This window comes from Ailuropoda melanoleuca, chromosome 8, assembly GCF_002007445.2.
Source record: "Ailuropoda melanoleuca isolate Jingjing chromosome 8, ASM200744v2, whole genome shotgun sequence".
In the NCBI taxonomy this organism is placed as follows: domain Eukaryota; kingdom Metazoa; phylum Chordata; class Mammalia; order Carnivora; family Ursidae; genus Ailuropoda; species Ailuropoda melanoleuca.
This window is the reverse complement of record NC_048225.1, coordinates 23,887,897-23,904,951: the sequence shown is the minus strand read 5'-3', so window position 1 is coordinate 23,904,951 and position 17,055 is coordinate 23,887,897. Positions and strand designations below refer to the sequence as shown.

At 49.1% G+C, this 17,055-nt stretch overlaps 1 long non-coding RNA gene across 1 annotated transcript; it reads left to right on the top strand.

Annotated features, from left to right (window-relative positions):
- Window positions 1-2,642: 2,642 nt before the first annotated feature.
- LOC109489211 lies at window positions 2,643-16,979 on the top strand. The gene is made up of 3 exons (XR_002142166.1): window positions 2,643-2,984; window positions 13,832-13,903; window positions 16,504-16,979. It is a non-coding gene; the product is annotated as an uncharacterized LOC109489211 (long non-coding RNA).
- Window positions 16,980-17,055: the final 76 nt, after the last annotated feature.

The window sequence follows — 17,055 nt, the reverse complement described above, 5'->3', positions numbered from 1 at the left end:
GGTGTTGCATTAACACCCCTCAGTTACCCTGTTTGCAGGTACCGTCTGTTTCCAGCTGGGACCAAGGCTAATCACTGGGTGAGCCTTCTCCAGAATTCTCCGGGGCTTCTCAGGCCCAGTCTCTCTTATGGGTATGGATTCTGAGGCCAGACCATTGGCATCAGGATCATTGCTTCACCCTCACCCCGAGCGGTGACTCTGGGCACATGGTGTCCCTTCCCTCCGCCTCACTGTCCCTGTGTGTGAAATGGGCGCAATAACGGTGCGCCCTGGGTGGCCTGTTATGAGAGCAGTGTGAGGGGACACATGGCCAGCGCTGGTGAGACCTGGCTCAGTGAACCCGCCCTGTGGCTCTGCTTCTCCTCCCTGCTCGCCTCCTCCAAGCCTGGCACGTCCAACGTCCAGGAGGTGAGCGGGGTGGGGGTGGGGATGGGAGGCTGGCACATCGTCTCTGGGTAGATGTGCGGGGAGCTGAGAGTCAGGCAGAAGGCTTCCAGCTCGATGCCTGGGCCCCAATGAATGAAGGAATGTGGTCACTAACTTGACTCCTTTCCAGAGAACCGTCAGACTTTACAGCTAGAAGCATCCTTGGAGAATCTTGGTCTCCTACACTTTACAACTGTGGAAACAGAGGGTTCATCGCCTTCCCCAAAGGCACAGGGCTGTCACCTAGTGGCCTTCCCCTCTCCCCTTCCCCCAGTCCCCTACAAATGGCTTTCTGTTTGAGTTGGTACAAGCGTCTCTAAGGTGTGTGGTCATCGCACAGCCCTGCTACCTCGCTCGGGGTGGATAGACCGCTCCTTTGGTGATGCGAGGACAACAGAAATAAGAATAAATGCAGCCTAGCATAAGAAATAATCATTACTGGCCCCATTCTGACACGGGCACTTCGGTTTTATATCCTGCACTTTTTTTTTTTCTTTATTCTCTTAAGCACTGGCCCTGATAACCGATGAGGGGCAGCCAATTCCCCGTTTTCTGCAGACGGAACCTCCCCAGCGGTGGGCTCAGAGATGCTCGAGCTGCCGGCGGTGGGTCCAGAAGGCAGGGCCTGGGCTGGCGGGACACCCGGAGCCCTGGGGTGATACCTCAGAGGGAGCAGGGCCCCAGGAACCCCTGCGGGCTGGCCAAAAGCCTAGCACCGTGTGGATCCCAATGACACAGGAAGAGACCGTGTGGACTTGTCTCAGCCAGCTACCGTGGGAGGCCCCATTATTGGGCAAGCGGGCCTGAGCCTGAATTCTGCACCTAGGCTCCTAGCCTCATTGGAACTCGGGGGCAGGTCCTCACGGTTTGGGTGGCCTGGGCTCTCGGAGGGAAGAAGTTCATGGGTGGGTGTGAAGTGAGGAAGAGCTAAAGGGGGAAGCACCGTGCTGGCAGGGAGCAGCACTGAGGAGAGGGCCTGGCAGGAGAATGAGGGTGGGGGGACGGAAGGGCTCTGCATCTGTCCCTGAGCCCCATCTCAGTCACCATTCAGCTGTCTGTCAATCAGATGGTCCTCAGAGCAGCAGTCTTTGACTGCAGGAGGTCTTTTCCCTGTGGCGCCTGGGTGGCACAGCGGTTAAGTGTCTGCCTTCGGCTCAGGGTGTGATCCCAGCGTTACGGGATCGAGCCCCACGTCAGGCTCCTCCACTGGGAGCCTGCTTCTTCCTCTCCCACTCCCCCTGCTTGTGTTCCCTCTCTCGCTGGCTGTCTCTATCTCTGTCGAATAAATAAATAAAATCTTAAAAAAAAAAAAAAAAGAGGTCTTTTCCCAAAGAAGACGATGAAGATGACACACTGGGAGGCTTGGCGGCTCCCCGGAGGGGGAAGGGCATATGGGGATATGCATCCCTTCCCCCAACATGTAGCTCCTATCTCTGGGGCACCAGCTGCAGGGCTGGGGCAAGGGGGGGGCAGAGGAGCCAGGTGCACCCTGATCTGTTCCGTGGTCTGTTCCCCAGGCAGGCAGAGGGCACAGGCTCCTCTCCTCAGAAATCCCTGCCGGGGGTGGGGGGGCTGGGTTTGTCAGGCTGATGGAGGCCAAGGCTTGTGACCATGAGAAGGGGAGGAGGAGCCCCATTATTTGCCGTCTCTGTCTCCACTCTCCTTTGCTCTGATGACCTTGAAGAGCCTTTTGTTCCTCCTGTCCCAGTTCGGTTTCCATGGGAACAGGAGTGGCCGTGTGTCATCTCTCTGCTGAGGTGCCTGCCCCCAGGATGCCAGGAACACCTAGGGGAAAGGCTGGCAGAGAACAATAAACCATCTCAGAAATTACCCTGCAGGGCACTTTCTTGCATTCTGCCTCTGCTTTTGTCTGGGTTGTAGGTGTTTGGTTTTGCGTCCCCACTCACTGCTCACCGCTCACCGAGGGTACAGGGGAATAGGCGCTCTCTTCCATTCCGTCTGGATCTTCGGTCCTTAGCAACAGTCCTGGGCCAATTGGTGTGGTAATTGCTTCCTGAGGGATTCATGGGTGGGGGCTGTGGGCACATGAAGTAATGCTCTGTCCTCTCAATAAATCCAGATAACAACATAGGGCTCTTTGAGTTCTGGCCTCTCCCCAAATGTGCCACCTGACAGAGTGACTTCATGACAGAGTCACGAACTGCTCTAGATGCATTTTATTCGAACTTCTCAAAAAAGCTAATGGTACTCTTACAAGTGATCAGTCACAACGAAGTTGATTGATGGCCATGGAACTTTCTGGAACGGGCTGTGGGCTGCTCAGCAGGACCCTGGACAAGGGGACAGATTTGGAATGAGCAGTCTCCTCACATTCGTTCTTACAGAGCTGTTGAGAGCACAGACTCTGGAGCCGGTGTGCCTGGCTCAAATCTCAGCTCTGGCACTTAGGATCTCTGTGAACCTGAGCAGGGAACTTCGCCTGTCTGAGTCATACTGTCCTCATCCATAAAATGGGATGATAACAGACTCTATGTCATCGGCGTGCTGTATTAAATGAATGAATACACAAAAAGTGCTCAGAAGAGGACCTCCCCAGAGTAAGTGCTAGACATCTTATTATTATCATCATTATCCTGTTTGACTCATCCTGAGAGACATCTCTGAAATGTAAAGAGTTTTTTTTCTGTCTTCTTAGTACATAACATATGGCGTGTGCCTTACAGTAGGTTGTGTTTTCCATTCAGTTAAATTCATTATTGTTGTAATATTTCCAGCCTCTAGCACCATGTCTGGTAAATAACGAGGAGTTGATGTACTTTTGGAAAAACCACATCCTCTGGAGACTTAGACCTCCCAGGTGTCTCTCCAGGCCTTCCCCTCCTGGAGTCAGAGTGCTTAAAGGTATGCCAGTGTGATCATCAGTGTGGGCTCAGTGATGATCAGAATAGAAGCTCCATCAGGCAGACAAGCAGCTGCTGATTCTAGACGTGTGGTCATCTCATTTCCTTCTCCTTAGCCATCAGGCCAGATGTTTTAGCTGGCGTTTCAGTGTTGGGTGGGTATGTTGACTCATTTTGCATCACTCTGACAATCAGAGGGAGTCTTGTGTCTGGATTAGTAAGAGTTCTCCAGAGAAACAGACCCAAGAGGGTATGCACTACATATATAAAAGGAATTGGATCATGTAATTATACGGCTGGCAAGTCCAAAATCTACAGAGTAACTTAGCAGGCTGGAGATCCAAGAGGGAGCCAGTGTTGCAGTTCAAGTCTGAAGACCGTTTGCTGCAGATTTCTTTCATGCTCAGGGGAGGTCAGTCTTTTGTTCTAGCCAGGCCTTCAACTGATTAGGTGAGGCCCACCCAGGCTACAGAAGGCAATCTGCTTTACTCAAAGTCTACTGATTTAAATGTTAATCTCATCCAAAAAACCCTCATAGAAACATCCAGAATAATGTTTGGCCAGGTATCTGGGCACCTTGCCCCAACTAAATTGTCACAAAAATTCATCATGACAGTGACTTGCAGGGAAGGTGCCTGGAGTAAAGGTTCTGTGTCCTTGCCTCCCCTCCACTCTGGGAATGTGACCACGCCCCCTCTGCTGTGAAGTCCTGCTGGTCTGGGCTAAACTCTACAGTCCTATCTTCTATTATCCGCCTGACAACACTGCACGTTAGGCAGGAATGTCTTCATTTTTCCAGTGAAGAAACAAAAATCAGAGTTTAAAAGACTTATTAGTAGATAAGTCTGGGCAACTAGAGGATGCGTGACTCAAAGGCAGCCTTATCTGTCATTACCTCTTGCTTGACAACAATAGTAGTCATTACGGTTGCTATTGTTTTATTGTATTTATCACTTAGGCTGACTATATTTCAGGCACTGTTCTAAGCACTTTACATATATTAACATTTAAAATGAGCTCAGTATCCTAACCATCTCCTAGAAGGCTGCAGACAGATGTGATAAACAAGTCATTTGAAGGTGTGAAGCGCCTGCAGTCCCCATTGCCTGGGCTGCACCCCACCCCGCCCGCCCCCGGGCTCTGGGCTGCCTGGGGCTAGCGGTCTCTCTCCCACCTGCCAATCTCCTTCCCTGCTATTTTTACTGAGCAACTGATTAATGCCTGCTCAGGGTGGGCATGCCCACTTCGTGCCATTCATATCTCATCAGTTCTTCGCACCTTCTAATTGCTTCTGAGATTATCTCCTCTCTGTTCGACATGTCTGATGAGGAGAGGAGGACATGTACAAGAACCAGGGATGCTGTCAACACCCCGGGCTCATCTATGGCCACCATCCTGCACTGTCATTTTGCACCTTGTCTCTGTTGCCAGTAGCTCAGCCCTGCCATCCTCGTGAGAAATGCGAGCATCCTTAGCAGGACATCCATCTGTCTCTGGGTGTTCCCTCAAGGCTTGAAGTCCTGCAAGCACAAGGCTCCTGTAGGGTCTTTGTCTTCGCCCTGACTCCTGCTAGAGATATCTTTGTAGTAAAAGCCCATTTCTCTCGTGTCAGGCCAGAGCAGGGGGCGAGGGAGGCACAGGAAAAGAAAGGAGTTGTCCCATTGATTGACAGGCTAGTTGGCACATCTAGAGGACACGAGTCATTATGTGGTATGAGCAAGAACTGCTGTGAAGGCTGTGGGCGTTCCAGGGGGCAGGGGGTACTGAGGCTTGCTTCGGTTAAGAAGGAAAAAGGGGTGCTGACTTCACCTGGGCATGGAAGGATAAACAGGACTTTGAAAAGGCAAAGGGAGGGGAGAAGGAAGGCAAGAGGGACCACCAGGGAGGAACGGGATGCCCCTCAGACAGGGTTTCTCCACTGCAGGTTTGCCGGTGGGGTCTGCATCCCAGTGCTCCCATTTTCTCAGGGATCATCAGCTGCCATCCCTTCTCCGGGAGCTCGTTCCTCCCAGCGTTTCAACGTGCTAAGCCTCTAGCACCTGCAAACAACCGCAGACGTCAGAACTCTAGAATCAGCCCCCACCCCTCTCTCTCCAGGCACCCGCTGCTCTGGTCCTCTGGTCCCCTTCAGAGCCAATCACCTAGAAGGAGGTGTATCCTGTCGGCCTCTGCCTTCTGCCTTCCATGGCCCTTGGTCCCTCGAAGCCAGCCTCCCTCTGTATGAACAGTTCCCTGCGACAGCTCTTGCAAGGGACATTTGTCAGTCCTCACCACTATCTGGCTCTTAGCAGCATATGGCGGTATTCACCACTCACTTCTCCTTGAAGCGCCCTCTCCTTTGTCCCCAGGGACCCCAGGCAGGGGTTACTGGTTTGTCCCCTGCCTTTCTGACCATCCCGGCCAGGCTTCTTTCCCAACACATGTTCACTGGCACATCGTACCAGGGGCATGTCACGTGCAACATGTAGAAAGTGAAACTCACTCTTTTTCCAAACCTGATCATTCTCCACTAGCTTTGTCTTCATAGATGTGATCACCATACATCCAGTTGCTCAAGCCCAAAACAAGGGAGTCAGTCTTTCTATCCCTCTTCCTGCTCTGCCCACTCCTCTCATTCCTTTCTATTACCGTCCTCTTCACTTTACCTCTGGAATGCCACCAGTTAATTCTGTGTGTCAGCTTGAAGAATTAAGTTGACTTAACTCACCACAGGGTGCTCAGATGAAACATTGTTTATGGGTGTGGAATTAGCACGTGAATCAGTGGAATTAAGAAAGGAGGTTGCCTTCTCCAATATGGGAGGGCATCCTCCAATCCATTGCTGGCCTGAACAGGACTAAAGGCTGAGGGAGGAAGAGTTTGCTCCTTTTTTTACTTCCTCACTATTGAGCTGGACATCTCTTCTCGTTTTCTCCTGCCTTCAGACTGGGATTGGTACCATCGGCTCCCCCTCGTTTACAAGCATTTGGACTCAGACTAAATCATACCGCTGGCTTTCCTGGGTCTCTAGCCCACAGATGGCACATGGTGGGACTTTTCAGTCTCCATAACTGGGTGAGCCAATTCCTGTAATAAATCTCTCATATATATATATAAATATATATATTTATATATCTCTCTATATATAAATCTCTCTTTATATATAAATATATTTACATATAATATATATAAATATATTTACATATAATATATATATAAATATATATGTAATATATATATATATGAAGCCCAACATACTATATACTATATATAATACATAGTACAATGCATAGTACTATATACTATATATAATATATATAATATTTACACACATACACACACATATCTTCATATCTTATAGGTTCTGCTTATCCGGAGATCCCTGATATAGGTATATACCTATATAGATAGATGTCTCTGCGGATTTATTTCTACTCCCCTAGTCCAAACCACCAGCATCTCTTCCCTAGACTAATAATTCACTTCTAACCAATTTCCCCACATCCGTTCCTGCCCTTCCTCTTATTCTCATACCGCAGCCAAATTGATCTTTTAAAGAATTGCAAATATCATTTTGCAGCTGCTTTATTTAAAACCTGCCAGTAGCCTCTTTTTGCTGCAGACCAAAACCCATCCCACGACCCGGAGGCCCCTCTGGGCTGGCTCCTTCATACCTGACCACGCAGCCTTTTCCCTTGCCCACCAGCACTCAGGCCCTGTTACTTCCTCCCACACCCCAAGCTTGTGCCCTATTCCTAGCTTTTTCACAAGCTGTCCCCTATGTCTAAGGACATTTTCCTTCTACGCCTTTACCTAGCTCTTGCTTTCTTGTTATGCGTTCTCTCGGGGCACTCTGTTCAGAGCAGATCTCAAATGCTAATTCAGCATTAACTGTAGAACTCGTTTTCAGAGACCCCCCTCCTCCCCGAATGAGCGCTTCTGTTCGTCAGCCCCCTCTGCGGTGCCCTGACTTGGGTGCTGCACACACTAGCACCCCAGGAATCCCCCCAACACCCTGACCTCTCCGCTGCTGGCTGGCTTCATCCTCGAAACCACAAATCTGTTTGCTGCACTTTCTTACTTAAAAACTCTTCAGTGGCTTCAAATGGCCCACAGCTCTACTTGTCAATCATTTCCACTTGGATGAGGGGGGTCCAGGAGGTTACACAGAACAGCCCATGTCAAGCATGACGTCTCTCTGAAGTTTCACAGTGTGTTTTAAAAATTCATGTGAGGTCTGCATTCCAAACTATAATATCCATTTGACAAAAAATAGAAATTATGCTTCCCCACAAAATCCACACACACAAAAATGGATGCTCCCAGAAGCTGTCTCATAATGACTGTGGGGCGCCCTACACTGTCATGGCCGTCATGTGCTTTCAGGAACAGAAGCACTTAAGTTTGAGAAGGTCAAATTTGATGCTCTTCATAGAAGATGAGGTTGGGGCTCAACCCCACCCCTTTGGCCCACCTTTGGGTTTCCCACAGGTGCAGTGGATAGTCCCCATTCGTGCCAGCAAGTTCTCACCTCACGCACTTGACCATTTTCTCGGTGCAACGAGAGCTTCCCAACCAGTGTTCAAGGCAGCCCAATATTGAAATTTTGGGGATTTAAAAACTCTAGGGCAACCCTTAACTGAGGAGGGAAGAGAGTTGGTATGTAAATCGTCCAGCTTCCATCTGTGGGTCCTGTGTGAGACAGTTGGGTCTTCCAGGAAGAATATGCTAAGACATAGTTAGACGTGTGAGAGACTTAGAGGGGGTGGACAGATAAATGGATTTTGAAGACTGAGGCCGAGCCTGAAGACACCCGCCACTGGAGGCTGTCAGTCAGTTGCATCCCTGTGGCTGGTTCTGTCACAAAGAGAGATCCTTATCTCCCTTTGCAGAGGATGCTAAACAGCTGGCATTTGGTCAGGGGGCAAGCGATAGATCCAAGGCTTGACTGGAGGGCATGATGAGCAAACAGAAGGAGACTGGGTTCTTGTTGATGGCAGAAGTTAGGGTATACTTGAGTTCTCAGCTGCACCTGGGACAATGCCAATGGCCTAAAGAGGCCAGCTTGACTCATAAGGTTGATGAGAACCACAAGAGATGTCAGTGTCATAATGAACCTGCGATGGGCAACCCGAGGCCATCTGCCTCTGGGGCCATGTCAGAGTTCTGGGAACCCAATGTGGTCTTTCCCAATTCCTAGGGTCACATGAGTGACCACAGCTGATTCAGAAGAATCCAGGTCCCCAGTTCTGCAGCAGCCCCATATACCATCTCCCCATTTCCCCTGCCCTAAAGATAGTAGCACTGTGTTCCCAGGGCCAGGCTGCCATGTGGCTCCTGCACATCCCCTTTTGGGCCAGGCCCAAGTTTCCGGTTCTGTGGCTACATGCTGTGCCCAGCTGGCTGTCTTCCCTGTCTGTGTGGTAGGGAAGTGTCCCCACCCCTCAACCCAACAGGTGGTGGCTGAGTAGGCAAGAAGATCAGAGGGACCTGGGGAAACCTTGCCTCTCGGTGACTTCTGACATGGGACACCTGACTCCCTGCCCCTGATCTGTCCTCCTGTGCACAGGAGTCACCTCATTGGCCAAGACGGGCCTGCTGCCCAGCTATCCTGCACATAGAACACGTGAAGCATGACTGCATTTGGTCTCAAATACGTACCATGTAAAAGGCAATGGTCATTATGACCAAGTCAAAGGTCAGTAGGGAAATAGCCACTGTGGAAAATAGTATAGACGTTCCTCAAAATATTAAAAATAGAATTACTATAGGATCCAGTAATTCCACCACTGGGTATTTATTTACCCAAAGAAAAGAAGACGCTAATTCAAAAAGAGATATGCATCCCTGTGTTTCTTGCAGCATTATTTACAATAGCCAAGATATGGAAGCAGCCCAAGTGTCCATCCATAGATGAATGGGAGATGTGGTGTATATAGATATGTATCTATAATGGAATATTACTCGGCCATAAAAAAGAATGAAATCTTGCCATTTGTGACAACATGGATGGACCTAGAAGGTATACTAAGTGAAACAAGTCAGACAGAGAAAGACCAATACCATATGATTTTGCTCATATGTGGAACTGAAGAAACAAAACAAACAATCAAACCAAGAAAAAAAGAGACAAAAAATGGGCTCTTAAATACAGAGAACAAACTGGTAGTTTCCAGAGGGCAGGTGGGTGGGGGGTGGTGAAATGGGAGAAGGGTAGAGTAAGAGTACACTTATGATGAGCACTGAGTAATGTATAGAAGTGTGCAGTCACTATAATGTACACCCGAAACTAATATAACACTGGCTGTTAACTATACTTCAATTAAAAAAAAAAAGAAAAGAATATCACGACAACAAGTGAAATACTTGCCTCATTATAGGTGTCCCAGAAGAAGAGAGAAAGAAAGGGCTGGAAAATGTATTTGAAGAACACCAGAATTATGAGTTAATGCTCACTGTGGATCCCAGAAGGGTGTGTGTGTCTTGCTTACACATTGGTGCTGTAAATGTGTGAGTGAAAACATCACCATATATTGGACTTTTTCATGAATTTTGGCTGAAAGATTTTGCTGCCAAAACCTGAGATACAGCTTCCTGAGAATGGAAGAGTCATGCCTGATGAACACCCTGGAAATGAAAGGCGCTAACTCATGAGACACGAAGACCGTCCTTAAGTGAAAAAAACAAACTCTGTAGAACTCTCTGGAACGGTTTGTTGGAACTGCAGCCGAGTTGTTTCTGGATTATCTTCCAGAACAGCTTCTCTACCCACAATTAAATGGGGCTGGTGTGGAGTCAGGGGCTGTAATGCAAGAATCAACTCTATTAACTATTGATTACATTTCCCTCCCATGGGTGATTTCTTAAGTTTTCCTCCCTGGGAGCTCATACTGAAAAGAAGCTGGTACCTTCATTCCACGCATCTTTCTGCCCACCAGCTATGTCATAAGAGTCAACCGTCTTTCTTCCAATTGGTATGAAAATGCAAATCAATGAGGAGAATATGGAAATTCACTCTTTTAAGCTAGCTAGCTACATGTCAAACATCCCAGTAGAAACCAACAAGATGACATCAAGTTTAAAGGACTGTTTCAAAAGTGGAAATAAGGCATTTAGATGGGCAGTGGAAGTCAAAAGAAATTGCAAAGCTACAAAGTCAAAAGAACTCATGAGGAGAGCAATTCAGAGCAATGTAGATCATGTGACATGCAAGGAGAAAAATAAGCCGTATTCAGGAGGGAGAGAAGAAGGTATTAGCGTGAACCCTGAGAATCCTCTTGTTTGAGGATAGGTCCTCTTGTTTGGCCACCCTGGGGCTGGGATGCCCGGGAGCGAGCAGCCTAGTGCAGGAGGGACTTAGAAGGATGCGCTCTGCTTGGGATGGGTAAATGAGTGCTGCCTCATGCTTCGTGATCCTGCTGTTTTCACCTCATGCCTTTTCCTCGGACTTCTCATTCAGCATCTCCTCAGTAACCCAGAGGCTCTGGGAGCAGTAATTGTGCTTGTCTCTGGGAGGGTCTCCCCGAACGACCAACCCTCAGAGTGCTGGAAAGCATGGGGGCATTGTGAATTCCTTCTCTAGTTCCTTTGCAGACCCCTCCTCTCCAGCCCACCTATTAAATGAAGAAGTTCCTCAAGGATCAGTCTTCTTTTTCCATGCTCTTTCTCTGTTCAGTCTGCTCAAGGTTCTGCTTCTCTTCCCATGCTCTTCCTTCAAGGACGATCTCACCTGCAGACTCAGCTCCAATTCCCACTCATCCACTCATCCACTGATGACTCTGAAACTCAGAGCTCTTCCTGTTCTCAGCCTCTGAACTCCAGATTTATATATTCAAATGGCTACTTTTGAGTGTCCTTAGATGTACCTCAAAAGTGAACATGCAAATGCAGAGATTTGGTCTAAAACCATACCCATACCAGTCTTGCTCTCTCAACCGCCACCACCAAAACTCACCCCTACTCCAGGGCAGCGAGGCTCAAGGGATGACCCAACCATCCATCTGCTTCTGCAAGCCAGAGGCTCGGGTGTCCTCAGTGACACCCTCCCCCAGAATCCTGTCATTCTGTTGATGATTCCTCTTGCATTTTCCCCAAACCATCTACATCTCCTTGATTCCACTGCTGCCTCCTTAGACGAGGTTACCAACATTTCTCACCCAACTGGCCTCCCAAAGCATCCTCTGGCCCGTTCCAAGCCATTCTTTATTCTTAACCAGAGAGGTATTCTGAAAAATACAAATCTTTTGGTGATGTTCCATAGCTCTTAAGTTAACAGTCAAAATCTGTGCCACCTCGGTAGCCTTGGTGCCCTGCTGTCCTCCAGCCCTGGCCCCCAGCACTTTCTCTTCTCTCTGGTTTTTCTATGCCCTCCCACACATCATTCTCCTTCTCCAGCAATCTTACTCTTTCTCAAAGCAATGCCCACACTGGGAGGGCTTTCTTCCCTCCCCCCCCATCTCTTTCTGATTAAGCCCTTCTCATGCTTTAGACCTCAGCTCAAATGCCACTTTTCCAGGCCAGGTAAGATCCCGCTGTTATATGCTTCTTAAAATTTTTCGTTGTACCATATCTCTCTCACTCATGGGACTGCCCAAAACTGAAGTTTACACGATGTGTGAATTTAGTCCATCAATGTTCGCCTCCCCACTGGAATCTAAGCTCCTCCAAGACAAAAAATGTGTCTCTTTTGCCCACTGTCAGAACCCCCATCCCAAACACAGTGCCAGGCCACAGTGTCCTCACCCCTTGGCAAGGGTGCCCGACTGAGGTTTGCTCAGGGATGGGTGTATGGGAGGCCCGGACTACCGCTTCTGCAGGATTTCCCTCTGCGGACCAAGTTTCCAGTTGGGAAATGCTGCCTCCCTCTGGTCATCTGCAGTGATATGGGGGAGTGAGGGCTGCGGGGGACCTGTAGGACGCTGCAGCTAGCTGGTCAGGACAGGTGGCGTTTCCCCAGGTTCAAGATGAACGACTGTGATTCTTTTTGTTTGTTTGTTTCATTTTGTTTTGTTTTTCTTGGAGCATGGAAAAAATCCTGGGAACTGTTCACAATTGTAACAAGGGATGCAAGCCACGCCTATGTTTTAACGAGGAGGAACTCAGTAAAAATCTTCACAATGCTCAGACTTGTCCTCCACATGCCGTGAACAGCACACATCACAGAGGGTAAATGGCTGATAGTCCCCAGCGGGAAGGGTGTGCTGGTTGACCAATTCTCCACAGATTAACCTGAGGAGCATGAACATGAGTTGACAGTGGAGGATCCGGAGGTTTTGCCTGGAATTGTCGTTGTCTTTTAATGGTGTATTTTAAGCGTATAAATCATGAATACTGATTTGATGGCAAATCATTGATTTTATTTTACTTTTATTTATTTATTTTTTAAGACTTTTATTTATTTATTTGACAAAGATAGAGACAGCCAGCGAGAGAGGGAACACAAGCAGGAGGAGTGGGAGAGGAAGAAGCCGGCTCATAGCAGAAGAGCCCGATGTGGGGCTCGATCCCATCATGCCGGGATCACGCCCTGAGCCGAAGGCAGACGCTTAACAGCTGTGCCACCCAGGCGCCCCTATTTTACTTTTATTTTTTAAAGATTTATTTATTTGAGAGAGAGAGATCTTGTGCACACGAGCAGCGGGAGGGGTAGAGAGAGAGAGAGAGAGAGAATCTCAAGCAGACTCTGCACTGAGCCTGGAGGCCGACGTGGGGCTCGATCTCACAACTCTGAGATCATGACCTCAGCCAAAGTCAAATTTGGACACTTAATTGACTGAGCCTCCTGGGCACCCCAGCAAATCATTGATTTTACAGACAAAACCTGCATTTTGAGTCTTTTCTTTCAATAGTTTTTCATGAAAATATCCATGTATTTTTCCTCTAGTAACCAAAACATGGGCATTTGTTTGTGTCTATAAAACAGTTTAAGACAGTGGTCAATGAGACTAGTCAGAGCCATCCATTTGAAACTCCCATCCAACTTGGCTGTGGGCTCCCAATGGGTGGGGACCACGTCTTCTTCAATTCCGTTTCCCCAAATCCTGGCAGGACACTCAGAGCACAGTAGATGTATATTGAAAAGTGCTGAGTAAGTGAGTGAATGATTGCAAGTTAAGTCTGGCCTGAAAGGATGGCCTAGAAAGACTTCTGGAGACAACCTAATTCCTCTGTAAAAACCCTTCTCCTGGACCTTTCCATCAGAAAATGTTGTTGTTTGTTTTGTTTTCAAAATAACCTTATTTGAAAGAAATGGTAGGTTTAACCTGGCTGGGGGCTAATATCCTTGGAGGAGCCTGGGGAGGGGACATTTAGCTAACAAAGAGGCATGGAGCAGTGGAAGGTAGGAGGGGAGTGAGGGAGTCAGAGGGTCCATGATCCCATGATCGAAGTTGGGAAGGGGGGAAGCGGCATGAGAGCTAGATTTCTTTGAGTGTCAACACAAAGCAATCCCAATTTTCAGGATGTTATGCACATTGTCATACGCATGAGTAGCGCTTTACAGAATGAAATTTCCTTTTTAAAGTGAGAACTTTAAAGCCTTTGAAGAGACCAGTTTTCTCTTTCAGATGCTGTCTGAAAGTCTTGCAATGAAAAGAGCCTGCTATCTACCTGAAATGAATGTGGAAGGAGCTGGCAAGGTCAGTGCTATACAGCAGGAAAGCTTCTCGATATTCTTAAGGAGCTGAATGCAGCTTGACGCCCCGCCTAGGTGGCTCTGTGAAGCCGCTGGGCAGGCGCAGGGGGACCTGCAGGAGGGGACACAGGTGTGGTTTATGGTTCTTGAAGGATCCTCACACGATCCGATCAGTGTCTGATGCCCAAGGGATGGGCAATAATACCTGGAATGCATTTGTTCAGAATGGCTCAGAAATAGTACTGAGTTTACACCTTGAAAATATTTCTAGAGTATTTAGAGTCGGCTGTGGCTTTTGAATACAGCCAGACTGAGCAGCTCAGAAAGTGTCCCATTGTAGCTGATAAACTGTGACCCCCGGGGAGTGACAGGACCACACATCTGAGCCCACACCCTCTCGAAATAGAACCGTGTCCCGTCGGTTTGCCCCTCTGACAAAACCCTCTCGGTTGCTTTCCACTGTGCTTGGAATAAAGCCCGCACTCCCAGCCCTATCTCCCAGGCGGGATGGTCCAAGCTCTGCTTCCCCTTCCCCCACCCCAGCACATGCTACAGCCTACCTGGCCTCTGTCCCCAGCTTTTCCACCTCGGGACTCACACACCTGCTCTTCCCTCCGCCCAGAATCAGACTCTCCCACTGCTTTGCCTGATGAGTTCATTCCTCCTTGTAACCGAGTCTCAGCTCCGGGCACGTCCTGGGAGGAGGCTCCCAGCGTCCTTCCTCAGGGCCTTGACCTCAGGAGCTCTTTCTTTCACAGCCCTCACTGCAGACTAGTTCTCCCATTTGTGTCCTTTCCTGTCTCTCTCTGCGCTCCCCACCGGACAGCGAATTCCATGGGGCAGAGGATTCCGTCTGGCTTGGTTGCCGCTGAGTCCGCAGTGCCTGTTCCTTCTGCTTCCGGCACGGAGAAGGGGCTCAATACGGTTTTGTTGAACGAAGGACCATGTAGGAAAACGGAGGCAATGAAAAGTGAGAGAGCCCCTGGACATCATGTGGAGTTGGCCCGTGTGTTCTGCCACGAGATGGCCGATGAAAGGCCTACCAGCCCTCCCCTGAGTCTGGAGGGAAGATGTGGCCAGGAGTAAGTCCAGGTTCTCCTGCCACTGGGGCTCCACTGGGATTCTGGGACACGCATAAAGAGGAGCGGGCTCCCCCTCTCCAGGATTTTCTCCTTCTATCCGGAAAGACAGTGAGGGCCCGTGAAGATGGGGTGTGTGCGCAGGGCAGAAGTCTAGCCTGGAGCTTGATCTGAAGAGGAGGGAGCATGGGGGTGCATGGGACCCCCACACCTCTATCCGTCAGGGAGCGGTCTGGGTCCTGCTAACACTTCCCCTCTTTCCTGTCTGTCCTCCAGGAGTGGACCCAGCAGCCCCCGTGAGGGGAAGAGGTTGGGTGGGGGGTGAATTCCTGAGCGACCATGGCTGAACACTCCTTCAGGTTGGGAGAGAAAGCAGTTACCACGCAGGGTTCAAATCCCACAGGGCTGACTGCAGTTGCTCCCACGAGTGTGCATTTCAGAGGCGACCTGGAACGTGGCAGTGACATTCAGTGTGTGCACACAAAGGGATCCTAAGTGCACATACACGTCACCTACTTTCTTACTACCGGCAGCCTCACCCCACTCAGCCCTAGATTTTTCCACCTACGCTGTTGCCAGTCGCTAAGGAAGGAAGCTCAAAACGTATGCGAATGTGCCCAAATTCTCATTAATTCCTCCCCTGTGATTTGGGATTTTTGCCTCAACTGAGAAAGTTGAGGTTATTTTAGTAGTAGCTTCTCTGTAAAAGTAAATAGTCTCTTAGAGAAAAAGCAACGTTTCTGTTTCTGAAACTCCTCCCTAGACATTTATTTGCCATAAAGAAGTCAACATGCTTTATGGCTGGCATCTAACGGGGTCTAACGGGATGGCCAGGCTGTCACATGTGGGTCCTCGGCCTAGCACGAGCAAAGACTGGGCTTTCTGGGCCAGCGTGGGTTTTCTGAGGGTAACATTCAGGTTTTTGTTTTTTTTACTACCAATGTGTGTATAGTTCTCCTTCCCCAGATTAACATCTAGGCCTGACTGGCAAACTGCCCCTCGAGGGATCTATTTCTTGGCCCTGGATGTCGTGTCTCCTTTCTGATGCCGAACAATACTTGTAGGGCAGTCCCTGGCCAAGAGGCATTCCTGCAGGCAAACAGCCAGCCCTTCCCAGAGCTTCCTGACCTTTGCATACGGTTTCTATTTTCCCTCACCACCAAGAAGGTGATTCCCCCCTCCATATTACCAGGTAATTTGGCCCAGGGCTAATTTGGAGGCCCTGCACCCCCTTTGGCCTAGGTCACATGCACTAATCTGCTTATGCCTTGCTATAGACTGAACGCTTGTGTCCCCCTCTCCCCCCACCAGATTTACGTGCTGAATCCTAACCCCTAATATGATGTTATTAGGAGGTGGGCCTGTGAAGGGAACCAGGAGTCTAGGAGCCAGGAAGCGGGCCCTCACTAGACACGCAATGTGCCAAATGTGCCAGAGCCTTGATCTTGGACTTCCCAGACTCCAGGACGGTGAGAAATGTGTGTTTGTTACTCAAGCCAGCCAGCCTATCGTCTTTTTGTTACAGCAGCCTGAGCGGACCCAGACAGACCTGGTTACCATGGGCCGGCCACTGAACCAGACGCAGGAGACGCTCCCACGCACGCCAGGGCCACATGGTCCTTCGCAAGTTAGACCATTGCTTCTTGTTCTATATGAAAGTCCTGGTGAGCCGTTTTATCCTTTCAGAACGGTTTGAGGGAGGGAGCTTCAGTTAACCTCTTTTGAAAATCTGAACTGTTCCGTTCCCATTGGGTTGGCTAGAGCGGAAGAGAAGCCAATCAGTCGTAAACCCGCTACTGCTAATGACATTTTCAACAGAAACTTTTGGTCTTCACGGGAAAAATCCTGAAGCTCTGTGCCAGGATTAAATATCCCAGCGTCCTCTGCCCATGACCATCGTTCAGCAAGAGCGAACGTTTTGCCAATCACTGCCGTGAACGCAGACTGCCAGTCCTGGGGCTCCCCAAGGGGGTCTTGTAAAAGTTACTCATGATTGAGGCAATGGAGATTCTGAATATTTAACAATAATGCGTGTGTGAAAATGATTTGGGGAAAGGGCATGAATGGTCTAATAGGA